The sequence below is a fragment of the Symphodus melops genome (genome assembly GCF_947650265.1).
Source record: "Symphodus melops genome assembly, chromosome: 22".
NCBI lineage: Eukaryota > Metazoa > Chordata > Actinopteri > Labriformes > Labridae > Symphodus > Symphodus melops.
The window spans coordinates 15,370,000-15,386,228 of NC_136712.1; the positions used below are offsets into that span (position 1 = coordinate 15,370,000).

Genomic DNA, 16,229 nt, shown 5'->3' on the forward strand with positions numbered 1-16,229 from the left:
TGATTATAGGTGATGTTGAAGAGGTGAGTTTTTAAAGATTTCTTAAAGGCGGTGATTGTCTGGGAGCCACAAATGTTTTTTGAGAGCGTTCCAGAGGGGGGGAGCAACAGCGGAGAAGGCCCTGTCCCCCATTTATGATCACGGAGAGAATCACTCTTTCTGTTGGCAATACAAACGTAGAGATTTTGAGTTAAATGAATTGATATGTGTCCTTATCAAGCTTCTATATAGCACGACTGAAAGGCAGCCACGTGTCTGTTTATAGTCACTGCTGTAGTTTTTAGTTTTTCTTTATAATTTAACAAGCTGTTTTGAACTATTGTTGCACTTCATTTTACTTTTTGTTTTTTTAAAATGTATTCCAATCTACTTATAGGGTGTCAGTTTCTCCACTATCATACTCAACACCATATATATTTCAATTAATGCGTAAGCAAGGTCGTACCATGAACCTTTTTAATGAAACACGTCAGGTTCTGTTTTCTGTGCAAATCCCTCACATCCAGGATAACTGTATCCTTTTTGGAATGTTTGAAATGCACAGACTGGATACCATGACATCCAATACATGTTTTCCTCCCCTTCTAACCTACATGTAAAACACATGAATCCCCCACATGCCAGAAACCCCCTCCTATAAATATCTGCGCTCGAGCTGCCTGCTGCTGAAATTCCAGATAACGAGCGCAGCTGAAAAGCAGCTTGAAGCTTGTTTGAACACAGACATTACAGAGTGAGCACTGATGTTGCGTTTCTGGATGAAAAAAACATGAACAAAAACAACCTCCTGCTGTTTGCTTTCTGTTGTTACCAGGGATATACAGCTAACAAATTCTCTTTTCCCTTTTTTTCCTTTTTGTCTTCAAAGATTTGCATCTATGTTTGAGTCTAACTGTATCTGGTTTTATTTTTCATACAGACTGTTTTCAACTATGAACTGTAAAGTCAAAATCATCCAGTTAATACTCACACACATCAAATGATCTGATTACTTCACTTGCTTTTTGTGACTTTTATCATTTTTTGCCAATAAAAAGAACACATAAAAGGAAATCAAGTATATCTCCATTAAATGTCTCTCTGAGAGTGAAGCTTGAGTCCTGCATCCCCTTAAGTGAGGGACTAGAGAAAAGAAGAAAATACTGTACTCACTGCTTATTTGAATGTTACACAAGTGTTTTTTAGATCATTGTCATTCTGTGTAAATTCACATGCAATGTGAAGGTACAAGCTTATTAAAGAACGCTACCATTAGCCTGCTAACACAACAATGCAGCTCAAGTCAAGGACTATTTTGTTCAATTTGATATGTGCAATTTCAAGTGGAGAATGGTTGGAGGTGTGTTGCAGTAGGAGAGCGGAGGATTTAGCGTGACGGACGTGTCGCCAAACAGTTTTTTTTGCTTTCATGCTGGTGCTCAAGGGCGACATCTACTGGACTAAGAAGTCGCATGTTCTTTCTTTGAATAATGCCAAACTGAAACCAGTAAACCAGAAAACATGGATACTCCACACAGAGAGACCCTGTCCAACAGGGATTCAAATCAGGAACTTCTTTGGTAACCAATGCACCCCAATGGAGCCCCGACCCAAAACAAAAATCTCTTAAACCAGGTTTGAATATGAGTATCTGAAAGTAATGCTTGTGATTGAACAGCCACAAGTCCAGGGTGTACCTCACCTCTTGCCTAATGTCAGCTAAGGTTCAAAGACAAGGCAAAGCTTTCCATAACAAAGTCAACTGAGTCGTCATCATGGAAAGGTTCTCCAGCGACTAATGTGGGGAAATATAGAGGACCACAGCCATCAATTACATCATCACTTTCAGCTTCTGCTGTCAGGACAAAGCTACAGCCTTCGGTGTGAAGACAAATTGTTGTCCTAGTTGCCAAAAATAACTTAATCAGTGAGGACACTTCAAAGTCAGCCTCATACTGAGCATAGCACTTTATATTACCATTAAACACCCCTCTAATGTCCACCAGTTATAACCTGGTGCACTTTGTAAATGTAGATCTAGTGTGTTACTTTGTTTATTAGGAATATGTTGTGTTAATGTGTAAATATTTTTTTTTGAATAGCATACGATGGCTTAATGGTTTTATCTACCACTTTGTTCATTGCAGGATGGGGGGGCATTATAAAAATGTTCATTTTTAAATAAGGGTGTGGCCTCTTTGATTGACAGATGGGGCTGCAATCTGTCTGCCAGGTAAATGGTAAATGGACTCATATAGCACTTTTCTAGTCTTCTGACTTCTCAAGGTGCTTTTACACGTCATATCACACTCATTCACACACTCATTCAAGGCAGAGGCTGCTATGTAGTGAGACCATCAGAAATAACTCATCCCATTCATACACATTCATATACTGCTGACGAAGTAGCAGGTGCAATTCAGAGTTAAGTGTCTTTCCCAAGGACACATCGGACATGTTGCAGCTGTAAATTGTCATCTCAATCTTATTTTAAGGCTTACTATGCAACTTTCAGAATAAAATCTTCAACCAGAACAAATGCACTCTGGACAAACTTCCTAAATCCCTCCACAGACCAGTACGTGTCTGTAAGACAGAGAGCAGCAGACAAGTGCTGCTAAACATCTGAAAACAAGATTCTACAATCCTTGTCAAGTGGAAATATGCATTTATGGTAAATGCTAGCGCTGAGCTCTTGAATGCAGCCTCTCACCTGTCCCCTCCCCCCAGCTCACCAATCAGGTCAGATTATTTAAGGCACCTGGATGTCTATTACATGGCTCGTGCTCTTGCTACTGTCTGGCATTTGTTTGGAGTTGCTGCTCGTGAGTAAAGGTTTGATTTAATGTTGAACTTTCTTGTTCTAATAGTTAATGAGATCATTGTTTATGCTGCAGCTGAACAAGTTGGCCCATGGTTCCTTGCTCCCCAAATCAGTCCTGAGTAATTCCCTGTGATGACGAGTAGGGGTGGCTCAATTTTTTTTTTTTTTTTTTAACTTTAACTGAAATGTTTTTTTTTTATTAATGACTTCTTTTCATTTTAGGTAGTTTAAACTGCTGCTGTTTTGCCCTTTTTGCAGTATTTTGCCCTTAGATATTGCTTTCCTTTTACAGCTTTGGTTTGGAGGAGTTTATTTATATTGTTTGTTTATTCTTTTGGATGTTTTTGTTTAGTAATTTACCTTTTGTCTGTTAACCAACTGGACTGTGCATGTTTACTTTGTTTTTGTCATTTAATAAATTGTGCTTTTTCAGCCACTATGTTTAGAAGCTACGTACCAAGGGTGAAATTCCCTCCATTTTGCACGTTAGTTAAGAGCACTGGGTCACTAATAGACTGCACTGAAGTTTAAAATGCTGTAAGAATTTGCTGACTTGCATGAAGGTGAGTATGTGGTATTTCTGGTTTGTTTTAAATGTCAACTTCACATTTGTTTTTATCTTGTAGACCATTTTAGATGTGATTAAATACATTTCAATGCCCCTTATTAGTATCTACATTCTCGTGGTCGTTGGGGCGATAGTCGCAAAGTCTGTGGGGACATGGGTTGGGAACAGGCGGGTCACCGGGGAGGCTCCGGAGAGCCTGCACACTGATGTCTCTGTTAGTGAGTGTGTGTGTGTTTAGTCTGTGTGTTGTGTGTGTAAACGCCATATTTGCTCTTACGGGGATCATTAAAGTTGATCTTCACCAGTTTTCCTTCCCCACAGCTTCGGTTCGCCTTACTTTGCTTTTCAAATAAATTCCCTCAGTCTTATGAAACATGTCTGCCTCTTCAGTCCTATTTACCTTAAGAGTAATAAGTTGTTATTGTTTGATGAAATACCACAAAAAAGTATTTTTCGGCCAAAGAGTATTTTCTGAGTGAGGTGACGACAGTTTGAGAGGGAGGAGTTCATGTAAAACACAGATGAAACTCGTTTAAACCTTTTGAGGCTGAGATAAAGAAGTTGATTGAAACTCCATCTCGTCAGTGTGAATGCAAAGATTAGAACAAAAATTTGAAGTGTCTGACTTAACTCTCGGTCTAGAGTCATACTATATATATATTAGCATTGTGCCGGTTTGCTTTTTGCTGAATATTTCAAATGCAAATAATAGGCTAATCTTAGTTTTTTGTGCAGTTCATTCTACAGGCAGACTGCGGCCTTTTACATTACCATGTATTAACATTCACAGCTTCTCCAAATGAAAAACTGTCATCAAAGTGACATTCCTGAAAGCTAAAAAACATGAAATTTGCAGTCTACAACTTTAACCCATCAATTTTTCTGGTTTAAAAAAAACTGACCTTCACCCTCGGACCTTGTCCTGGTGTTGCAGCGTTGAGCATTGAACAGTCTCTAGAGGGTATTGGTCAAGTCTGGCCAGAATGGAAAGTGGTTCATGCAGGTATTGTAGGATGTAGCAGTAAGAGTGCTTTAGTTAAAGAACTTGTATGGACTCTATTTGCAATCATTGGCCCTAAGTACACCTGACATAGTCTCTTCTCCTGGATGCCCAGCGCTTACTTTGTTTGACTTGCAAATGAAATGGCCTACCTAAGACCTGGCAGTTTGTGATGCAGAAAGTTCCTGTTATTTAGAGGATGCGTTACTGTCGAAAGATGGGGGCACACATCAGTGAGTTTGCATCGCACTTCATCTGAATTTGTTCCACACGAGATGCATTGCAATTTTGTTTTTAATTTAGTGGAGGGCTGAGGGATGTAAATTCATCCTCGGCACCCATTCTGTCTAAAACATACAGTACACACTCACACTGACATTTTGGTTCATCAGGATCCTTGGTGGTGATGGCCTGCCTGTGTTTATCCTTTTTTTGCACCACCATTTTTCAAAAGGTGTCAGCAGATTGCTGTTCTTCGAGTCTGGTTTGTCCAAGATCTCTGCCTCTTAAAAAGATTTTTGTAAATGTATAATCAAGCAACTTAATCCAACCTCTGCGTGCTCTGCAACTCTGTGCGCAAATTTGGTCGGACACATTCCAAGTGAAAATACACCCACAAAATAGCAACCTTTGTCCCCAACAGATCCTTCTGTCTTCCTCCTCTTGGGGATGTATTAGGGAAAGGGAGGTGGGTTTAAAACCAGGAAGCCTAAGGTCAAATGAGCCAAAATGAATGCTCTCCTTTTTGATACTTCCTTTTTTTTAAATTCTGTGGAGTTCTTTTACACTTCATTACATTGCTATCATTAGTGCATAGAGATTGCACATTAACTCGCATAATATTCATGGCAGTCATTAGCCCCAGTGCCTGACCTTTTCTCTTCCTCTAATAGAGGATATTTCCAGCACTGTCGCATTACCATGACTATTAGAAAACACACACACCTCATTGAGTCGGGCTTAGGAGTAGTGTGGGATCCTCAAACGAATAAAATGTCAGGCCAACACAATCCATTTTCTGGCGTTTCTTTTTTTCCATTAAAGGAGTTAGCAGTGTAAAATTTGACTCCTCGAAATTTAAGCAACTGGAAATACAAATAGTCTTTTTCTTTGTCATGTAGACTATTTATGGTTAGTTGATCCCCCACCAGGATTTGATTGACAGTTTTCACAACAGCGCAAACAGACTTCTGTTTATTTCAACAGAACAAACAGAAATATGTTTTTCTTTGCTTGAAAGTTTTCTTCATGTGATGCAAAAAGCGTCCTATTGCATCACATGAAGAAAACTTTCAAGCAAAGAAACATATTTTTCTCAGGGCAAAATGAGGGCTGGATTCACGACCATTCAACACTACTACCATGTTTCTAATGATACAAAGCTTCATGCAAATGAGTGAAGTATCCCTTTGATTACAGGAAGTGTCCCATGGCAGCTTTCAAATCAAACTTAGCGTTAAGTTTGTCAATGAGCCTAGGGTTGACAGCTACGGTTGTCCAATTTAGGCTGCAGCTATTCATTTCTGACAGATGATGGCAAATGTTCGGCAGCAGGTGAGTCACCATGGGTTGTTTAGGTCCATACTAAGTCAAATGTGTTTATGCTTCAGATTTATAGTTTAACATTGTTTTTAAGCTGACAGAAAAAGCCCAGGCCTGCTATCTTACATTGCACAATATGCTAACTGCTAATTCTGTATTCAGTGACCAGTGCTTTTTTCAATAAGCGCGTCTTCTGCTGATTGTGACTAACCTGTAGAGTCCACAGCATCCCTGTGCACGGCTGTGTTCCATCATCCAATTTAGTTGGACTTTGGTTCAAGTCCAGGCCTTCCACCTCTAGGCTGCATTGTGGGGTTCCTCAGGGTTCAGTCCTTGGCCCAATTCTGTTTACTATATACCTGCTGCCATTAAGGACGTCTCATGAGATCACACATCAGTTTCCACAGTTGTGCAGACGATACCCAGGTTTCCCAGGGCAATAACCCTAAATGAATAGTCCTCACTTGTGAATTGTCTCGAGGACATTCATTCAAGAGTTTCCTTCAGCTGAACGCAAAAAAGACTGAAAAATAATTTTAGGCACAGACTCCACCAATACTCAAATCACAAACTCGTCAGACTAGGCTCCCATCTCATTACTCACCAGTGAAGGAATCTTGTTTTATTTGATCAAAATCTCACTTTGAACAGCTTTATCAAGTTAGTCATACATGCTTCTTCTAACTTTGAAAAAATTCTAAAATTAAGCCATTCGTGTTGCCCAAAAACCTTGAAACAGTCATTCATGCTTTTACTTCATCAAAGTTAGATTATTGCAACTCCCTCTTCTCTGTCTGCAGCAAAAGCAATCCCCTTATCTCTCTACAGCTAGTTAAAAATGCTGGAGCCAGGATTTAACAGGTACCAAGAGACACAAGCACAATTCGCCTATCCTTGCATCCGTGTACAGGCTGCCAATTAGTTTAAAAGTTTATTTAAAAAGTCTACTTTCACTTTTAAAACCCAGAATGTTTTGGCCCCAAGTCATATTTCTGACCTTTCCGCTCATCACGGGCTTTGAGTTCCTCAAATGCTGCTCTCCTGGTGGTTCCAAAGTCCCGATTAAAAAAAAAAAAAAAAAAAAAAAAAAAAAAAAACCCAAAGGTGACAGAGAGTTTTCCACCAGTTTCCAGACACCAGGATGGCAAAGAATATTTCCTCTTTCAAGTCTCTTTTAAAAACATACTTTTATTGTCTCGCCTTCCTATGATCCTTTATTTATCCACCCACTCTGTGTTTTTATTATGTTCTATTACTGTGATTTATGTTTTACTGTTGTTTCTTATGGTGATATCTGTCCTATGATTCACACTTATGATTCAGTTGTTTTATCATGTAAAGCACTTTGTAAACCTTATTTTTAAAAGATGCTATATATATATATATATATATATATATATATATAAGTTATTATAATCATTGGCTCTGTTTAACTTGAGGCTCTAGACCTGGGCTCCTTTGAAAACTATAAAAAATATTTAATTTTGTTTTTTGGTGCCCTGTTTGTGTTTTCCCCCGTATTGCCAGTTGGTTTTCTCTCCTTGGTTTTCAGATTCTTGGCGTGGCTCGATGGAACTGGAGCCCTGAGTACACACAGCTGCTCCTCATGTCAGTGGCTGTTGAATAACCCTGGTTGAATGGTATAGTTAGCACAACTCCAGTGCCTTTCATCATGTGAACTTTTTGCTTGTTCAACTCTTTGTGATTTTGTGTTTTGTTTTTTTTGTTTTTTTTATCTTCCAGTGCCTCAGCCAAACCACGCAGCATCTCTCAACATGTGCTGGAAACCCATATCGCTCAGCCTTCCCATTCCAGCACCATAAGCCACACGACTTTCCCCATCTGCTTCCTCAGTGCCACCAGCCACAGTCGCCCATCAACGTCTCTGCCAGCCCTCAGTTTAACCCTAGTCTTCATTATCATTCTTGCAATAAATGTCCTTTTCCCCTTTTTCCCCCCGTCTGCTGGTCTCTTTGGCTGGCCTTGCTGTTGGTTCTCATTAAAAATTTGATTAGAAATCGTGACACAGTCCAACCTTTGGAATACTAATGTTCAGGGTTAAACTACAAACATTGTCACTTCAGTCTATTACTAAGCATACAAAGCTGGAAGATGCCAATGAAAATGTGATTGGCTGTGCCTCCACAGGATTGGTCAGGAAAAAGTTGATGTATTTTTAGCAATACTTTATGGTTTACAGCAGTTATCAGGGTGTATACTCCAGATAGCATTGAAGTTATGTGGCATGCCCCATATACAGAGGCTATGGTCCTTGTTGCAGCGGCCCTGGAGTTTGAATCCGACCTCGTCTCCCATCTCTACTCTCAACATTTTATAGCTCGTTGCAGTTGTCGGTTTCGGTTGAATAACAGCAAAAACTGCACCCCCAAAAACATGCTATGCTGCACATTAAACGGTGTTAAAAATGTATTTGCAGTACATTTATTTATTTGGATTGTTACCACAGAAACAACTATTCTTCCAGTTGTAACTGGAATCTCATCAAGGTTCATCTTTTTTTAGCTTCTGTGAGTGCATCATTCATACCAACAACATTTAGTTGTTCTGGTTTCGTTTTGAAGTCATTATTTAACTGCTGGTTCCTATCTCATTGTTGGCTGCACTCTCATCCCTTCAACAAATAGTTCACATCACTCAGCACTGAATCACAGTCTGCCTCCTCCACTCTCGCTGATACACTCCTTAAAAACTGAAGCATATTAGTTGATGAAACTGCAACGCTCTCCTCTAAGCTCTCCTGTTCTGAGCTCAAGGACATAATCAGTCTGAGCTTGCAAAATAATGTTCAAGTGCTTTGATTATGACCCTATGACCACTCATAAAATCACTCAATGTATTGGAGTCTGTGGCATATAACCACAATGTTATAAATTAGGCTATGTTGTAACTCTGGAGCACTGAACCTCGGCTGCATAGGTCAAGGTCTTATTCTTGCAGCACCCTGTAAGTGCAGTCAGTGTAATACTCCTATGTTTGACTGAACAAACCACTTTTTGCAGGGCCATGTCGTTTTATGATCCGTGCTGTTTTATAACAAGCTCTTTATCAGGACACTTTAGATCGAGAAGCAGAATTTCCAAAACATTTGAGGGAAGGTTTTTCAAGCTTTTAAGGTCAATTGGTCATCACCTTGCCATTCTCATCATTGAATCCTCATGCTTGGCCCAGGTCAGGCCCCTTTTGTGATCTTTAGACAGAGCTGGTTAACCATGTCCAACTTTGGTTAAAGGTTCAAGGTAAACTTTATTATCCCAATTTGCTAGAAATTTTTTGTTAGAAAAAACTAAAATACTAAAATGCACACCAATGAGACCAGTGGTGCCAGGGGCAAATTAATGTTTTGATCTGTTAGTCCTGCACCGAGGCGACTAGATGGCAGCAGCTGATTTTCAAGGCAATTGTTCACCAGTTCCTCTTCCTCCCCACAAGCAAAAAGATTAACAAATTGTAAACTGTGTCATTTAATGAATCAAACTCTCTAGATGCTGCTGAAGTTGCAATGCATGGAAACTTTAATTTCCTCTCTCTGCAAACCAAACCACCACATATCGCTATATGAGAGAATATTAGAAAATAATTGCTATGCATAAAATAATATGTTGTCTGACCTCACCACACATCCATGGATTTTACTTTACTGTTGAGGTTAAACAGAAACAGGAGAAAGATTCAGGGCTGTAAAAAATGACAAGTGGGAATTCAAAATTAATCAAAAATTTAGAGACCCTTCCTCCGTCTGCTGGAAGAAGGTAAAACTCCAAAATTAACATTTAGCCAGCAGGGTTAAAGCAAGGACAACACAAGAGTTGGAAATGATTTTGTAAATCAATGACAGAACATTTTAATATTTTCTGGTATTTTCCATCAATTCATCCATTTTGGCAACATTTTTATAATAAATTAAGAAGCCTTTTTGGAATCGAAGCTAGTTTCTCATAATGCTTTCATAAGTACTCTGGCTAACTTACTCTGAACTTATAGATGTGAAAAGTTAAAGAATTCAATATTAAAAGGATGGAAAGTCCCCTCCTTACCATGCAGACAGCTTCTTGTGTAAACAGAGAGAGACATAGCTCATCAATTTCTCAAAACATCTGCAATGTATATGTACAGTAATCAGTCACGGTGTTATGTGCTTGTTCAACTTTGTTTAGTGTCTTTTGAGGAACTACTTGACCGCCACATTCATCAACAATTGATCTGCTGCACCTGGGAGCTGCAAACTAGGCTTAACGCTCCAAGTTAGGCTCCTCCCCCTTTTTCTCAACCTGCAGCCAGGACCAGAAGCATGGCCTCAGCCACCCTTTTCTTCCTTCTTCTGGGTTTATGATTAATCTGTTAGAAATGGAGACTGCTTTCTTGCTTACAGTTTGTGTTTGACTCTTTTATGTTAATTCCCCTGAGCCAGGGTGGTAACGTGTTGTGGGGCACGTCCAGGATCAATCTGGAGGAGTTCAGGTGTTTTTTTTTCCTCTTGATTGGTGTGCTGCCTGAGCAATGTGGCTTTGAGCTGCTTTGCTTCTCCCTTCTGATGAATGTTTGGTAAGTAAAGTTTTCTCAGTATTTCAACTAATGTTCAGTGATTCCCCCGGTTTACTTAGGGAGTGGGTCAGCTGGGCTGGTTGAATTGTGTTCTTCTCGATCCACTCATTTGTTATTTATCCTTTTTTTATTTTGGGGAGGTAATTCTGGATTGATCGTTCTCCGTTTGGGGGTAAACTGGCACCGTGCCTCATTCTCATGACTGAGGGTCACAGCAGAACAGTTTTTAAAGTTGCATTGAGCCCGGCAAGCCTTTAAAGACTCAGAATAAATAGGATGTGAACTATTTGTGCTATCTGAACACAGTGGAGAAACACACTGCACAAGTCATTTTAGCTTTGTGTAAAATGAAAATAAAATTACAGCATCACAAAGAAACAAACACATTAAGTACTTTACAGCACTGCATGATCGCTCACCCTGTAATCCTGAAACACATTCGTCACCTTATTCATACTGCCAATTGAAGACAAGCTTTCCACGGTTATTACTAAACCCAAAGTGCTGGGTTACATAAAGAACATTGTGTGATTTTATTTTTTTTTCTATCCTGCAGGTAGGGGTTTTTCTTCTTTGTCTGTTATCCTATTTTCTCCTGTATCGGTATGGAACAAGCTATGCAACACACTCGTAAGAAACCTGAAGGTATGAATACATTTGGACATGAAAGTGGGTTTTTTTTCTTCAATTATTTAACAGAGGACATAAAAGGTATGGTTTCTCAACGTATTTGAAAAATGGAAATGAAAACACAAATAATTGTTTTTTTATGGATTACAGCATGAATCATTTAATGCTTAGAATCTAAAGCATGTCTAAGGTGTCGCACAAGTTTGAACTAATAAAGTCCACTTGGGCTGGTCACGCTCCAGGTACCTTCTGTACGCCTATGGCTCTGTAATGTGCTTGGAATAGATTTTCCATCAACATGCATTCATTTTTAATAAATCATTTGTATTGTATGTGCTGCAATAAGAGTTTGGTTCTAATAAAAACAATAAAGTATAAACCGATGTAGAACACATTTTGTTCCAGTTATTTCAGTATGACAATCTCATGGATGAAGTTATAATAAACCTTTCTTTGGAACAGTAGATCTTCAGAGGTCATGCTTATAAGTATTCATAAAATATCAAAGAGTTACGTCTCCACAAAGATACGACTTCTCACATTACATAGTTTCAGATCTAACTCTAAGAGCGATGGATTGACTGCAAAGCCGAGAGGCCAACATTAATAAAATCCTGTTAATTAAAAAAAAAAAAATACTAAATGGTCCCATTGTCATGGATTTGTTCACATTAGGGTTCCTATTTCAGCTGCAACCCACACATCCATTACACTCCTCCAGTATTTGAATTATGGATTGTCAGGAAATTACTACATTTATATCAGGCATAGAGGAGATGAAACGCTTCGGTGGTGTTTGGCTGTAATTGTATGATTTTTTTTTTTTTTTTTAAGGTTTTAGAAGAATTTTTCTAAGCTTTCATTATCATATAAACTGAGGGAGTGTCATTCAAACTTTATGGCTTCTAGTATCTACTGCTGTGTCCTGCTACTGAATCACAAAAAAAAAAAGAAATACAACAGCAATATAATATATCAGAATTGTAAGCAATCCATAATTTGCAGACCCATCCTCAGGTTCAGTGGTGTGGAGACATGATTTTATTTTGAGTGCGGGGGTCCCAATGGGCAGGACATGACGTACAAAAGACCCAACCCTATAATAACTTTTTTTTTTCTTCCCAAAACATTTTTTGCCTTTATATCAATTCTACATGTCATTAAACTTGTTAACCATGTCACCCTTTCCCCTTACTCTCTATGTGTTCATATTGTGTAGAAAAGTACTGGACAGTGTTCTTTGTGCTCTCAGGACCTTTTTATGCTCTCTGTCCCAAATGCTTGAACAGAAATTGGGAAAAAGGGCTTTTGGGTTTTCTGCAGCCTGGAGTCAGTTGCATAAATACATCAAACTGAAGAAGCTGGTGTCCTTAAATGTTTTTCAAATCTAAAATGAAAGACCTTGAAGCAGAGTCTATAGGATGCAAATGTTTTTAGCTCACCTGCTTGAACTACTGACTCCCGGATCTGACTCAGAGATGGTCCTGTTATAATGCAAAATGTAAAAAATGTAAATTGGACCTTGTCGCTCCCTGTGCATTTGTCTGCAACTTTGTGTTTTTTGCTGCTGCTTGTCTTGACCAGGTCTCCCTTTAGAGGTTCTTAATCTCAATGGGACCAACCTGGTTAAATAAAGGTTAAATAGATAATAAGTAAAACAAAAATCCAATGGATGAAAAAGAACGCAATGTTAACAAAAAAACAGAGTAGGAAGCAGCTTTGTTACATGTACCATTTGCTCACTATTACCTGCTGCCTTCATGCATCAGCTCACCTTGACTTCACGAAGAAATGTTACTGGGGGCTTGTCAGGAAAATGTCCATGTGAAGTCGGGTTTCAATTTTGGCATGTGAAATGCATGTGTGAAAACACCATAAGAATATCAAAGACAATATAAAACAGCTGCCAGTATGAAGGCATGTTACATATATGTGAATAAGTGAATTGCGTGAGAAAAACAACTTATTTGGAGTTCCTCTGCAAAAAAGATTTTAAGCAAAAGGTTTACATAACGATCCATATTTAAACTATATAAAACATGCTTTTAATAACATGTTAGTGCAAAGATAGACATCTATTACAGGAGCTTGTATCAAGTTTGAATTTCTGAATTTAAATTTGTATCTATATTCTTTGCAAATTCGCCATCTTTCATTGTTTTCCAGGTGTTTTTCTCCTGTTGTTGGCTTGAGGCACTTTGCCTTTCAGGGACATAACTTGGACCACTGCAAACTGTTTAAATTAGCAGGATGGTTAGAAAATGTGTAAAACTGAGTCCCCCTTTAAAAATATCTCATAGAAATGAAACTAAACGAGGCTGCATGTTATCAGAGGTACTATTCCTAAGAGAAATACTGTGACGTTATTTTTATCATTAATAAAAACCCAGAACTAATTGGAATGGATAAATTAGTAGCTACCTTTCTATAGTAAACTGACAACACCTGCAACTCTATCTCACTATGTTGACCTGTGAAAAGCATCTTGTCACAGTGAACGTCGAGGCTTGCTTAAATTAGTCCCAGTGGGATTCATCAGTACCTGAAGCTTCCGTTCAACACCTGCCTGTGGCCTCTAGCCTCTGAAAGCCTTGTTCCAGCCTCCCTGGGTCCTCACCACCATCGCATCTCTCTTAAATTACTGCATAATCATATCTAAGGTCTTTCTGAGAAAAGTACCAGCCAAATAGTGCACAAGAAAATGTGTTTTCCTTTTATTCCCGCTGGACATGAATAGGCATGTAAGAGGATTTCTGAAAATATGATTTGTTGACTCACTAAGAGGTTATCACGCTTAAATCCTTCTGATGTAACGCTACTTTCTTTTTCTTTTTTAAACTGTCTCTTTTCATTCCCCCCCCAAAAACATTATTTGACCACCAGATCCCAAGAGAGGAGCCAAACATGATGAATATACGGATGATACTAAACGAGTCAAATATTAATATTACTGTTCAACTGATGAAAGAGCAAACTCATCTTTTAAATTGAAATGTTTTATTTCGATCCATTAACAAACAGTCTTTGTACTCATCACAAAGTGTTCCCTTCACTGCAGTAATTGAAAAATTCATCCAGCATCTATGAAACAGAAAACAAAGGGAATATGCAGACAGGGATAGCATGAAAATGTACGACCAAGGACGCTTGAATAAGCCACCTGGAACCTTGAAAATGACTCCACACACCGATTTGAGATCTAACAAAAGGAGGACAGAGGAATGTGGGTCACGGAGGTTTCAGGTGGAGCTGGAAAACTTCCGTTTCTCTGTGACATTAATCTGGGCTGACTGGGGCTTCATTGCCGTGCTCAAACTCCCCTCCTGTCTGAACCGATGAGAATCAATTCCTGTGAATCTGCTCGTTCGTAAAGCCAGGGGGCAGTGGAACAACTTGTGCAGGTTGAACAGGAGACAACATTTACAACAGGATGCAGCAGAAATCAATTTGACATGTGTCTACTTTGATGAAGTGTCAATATATATCAGCCCCAGGCTCTATGTGCACTGACTTTCAGCTGTTACAAAAAAGAACACCATTTTTGATGCATAGTTCAGTTTAGGGCAGTTATGAAGTTTAAAGGCGCTGCATTCAAAATGTGCACAATTTTGACAAAAAAATAACATAACATGTTATCAGATTAAAGAGTCAGTCCTTGCAAATCCCCCCCCCCCCCCCCCCAAAAAAAAATAAAAAATAAAAAATTACTTGAGCAGGATTTACTTCTATATTTCACCTTTGCCTCCACTCTGCCATGGCAGCTGAGCTGATAACTTCCCACTATTGTCAATGTGTTCCACTGGCTCCGCTGTGCTGCGTTTCAGCTCCAACAGTCCAGAGTATCTGCAGCAGATACACAGGGCTTCTAATTTTTGCTGCACATTAATCTAACACAGAAAAGATTGAGCGGGACGGAAATTCAAACATTGAAACAACATTAAAACATCTGCTTTATTTTCAAAATCAAACACTCCATTTTGATGGTTGGGAATGATGATCTTATGCATGTGCTGCACAGCCAGCTGCGAGGGGGAAGCAATCCACAGGTGAGGGCAAAGACTGTCCCCGTTTGCTTTGCAAGTCCAAGACTGCAGCTGCTCTGTACTTCTCTTTCTCATTCAAGGTGAAGTTCTACTACTTTGACAATTTACACACGGTCTGCCCCTTAAATGATTGGCTGCTTTAAACTCCATCACTCCAACATTACCGTACTCATCCAGTTACTGGATGCCAACTCAGTGTAACCATTAACTATTCATTTAGACTGATCAGTTCATGATCATACTTTGTTGTTACTGCTACTGCAATTACAATTATTAACGGCATTGTAGCTTTAAATCTGTTTTCTCTATGTTGTTTTTGCTGTTGTTGCTCTTTTTTTTAATCACTTTCTTTCTGAGGCATCTCCCTCTATCCCACTTTCCAAGCCTATTACAATTGTGGCCGATGGCTGTTCAACATGAATCTGATTCTGCTCAAGGTCATTCTGAAAATAGAAGTGCACCAAGTTCATCATTTTTTGAAACAAAAAATCACTTAATACCAACATTTTTAATGAATCTGAGGTTAGAATGTTGCTTCAGTACAATGAATGTCAACGGACTTCTTGAATGTGGACTCATTGTATTGAAAATGTAAGAATTAGATCGGCAACATGTTACAGAAACATTTGTTCGTGTTGTTACTGATAATCCATAAGACGTACTTTATACATACCTGATTGAAAAACATTACAACCAATAACCCTCAAACAGAAGGCTTTAAAATATTTAATCAGCTTTTAACATAACTGTTGATGCAAGAACAGCAAAAAACGAAATCCTATTTATCTCCACCGACTCGCACGGACAACATTTAAACCCATGCTTATGCAAATACAACTTTTTTGCATGGCTAAATTCTACGAAAGTGAGGAAAAATTGTGATGCCTTTTTGTAATTTCAGTAACTACCGGTAATAACTTTAAGAAAATTCAACCAAATTATAGTTCATTAAATGAATGTCTAAATAATCTTAAGTCTTGAAGTCTTTCTGGAAAGTGAATATTCCATGTCTTATCATATTGTTTTTAGAGGGAAACTTGCAGGTACATGATTCATTACGTAGACACAGTTTGACCACAG

General features: G+C 38.7%; 1 long non-coding RNA gene across 1 annotated transcript; it reads left to right on the forward strand.

Annotated features, from left to right (window-relative positions):
* The first annotated feature begins 2,746 nt into the window (after positions 1 to 2,746).
* On the forward strand, positions 2,747 to 7,525 carry LOC306817941. The gene is made up of 3 exons (XR_013778104.1): positions 2,747 to 2,804; positions 4,538 to 4,604; positions 7,466 to 7,525. It is a non-coding gene; the product is annotated as an uncharacterized lncRNA (long non-coding RNA).
* The last annotated feature ends 8,704 nt before the right edge of the window (positions 7,526 to 16,229 follow it).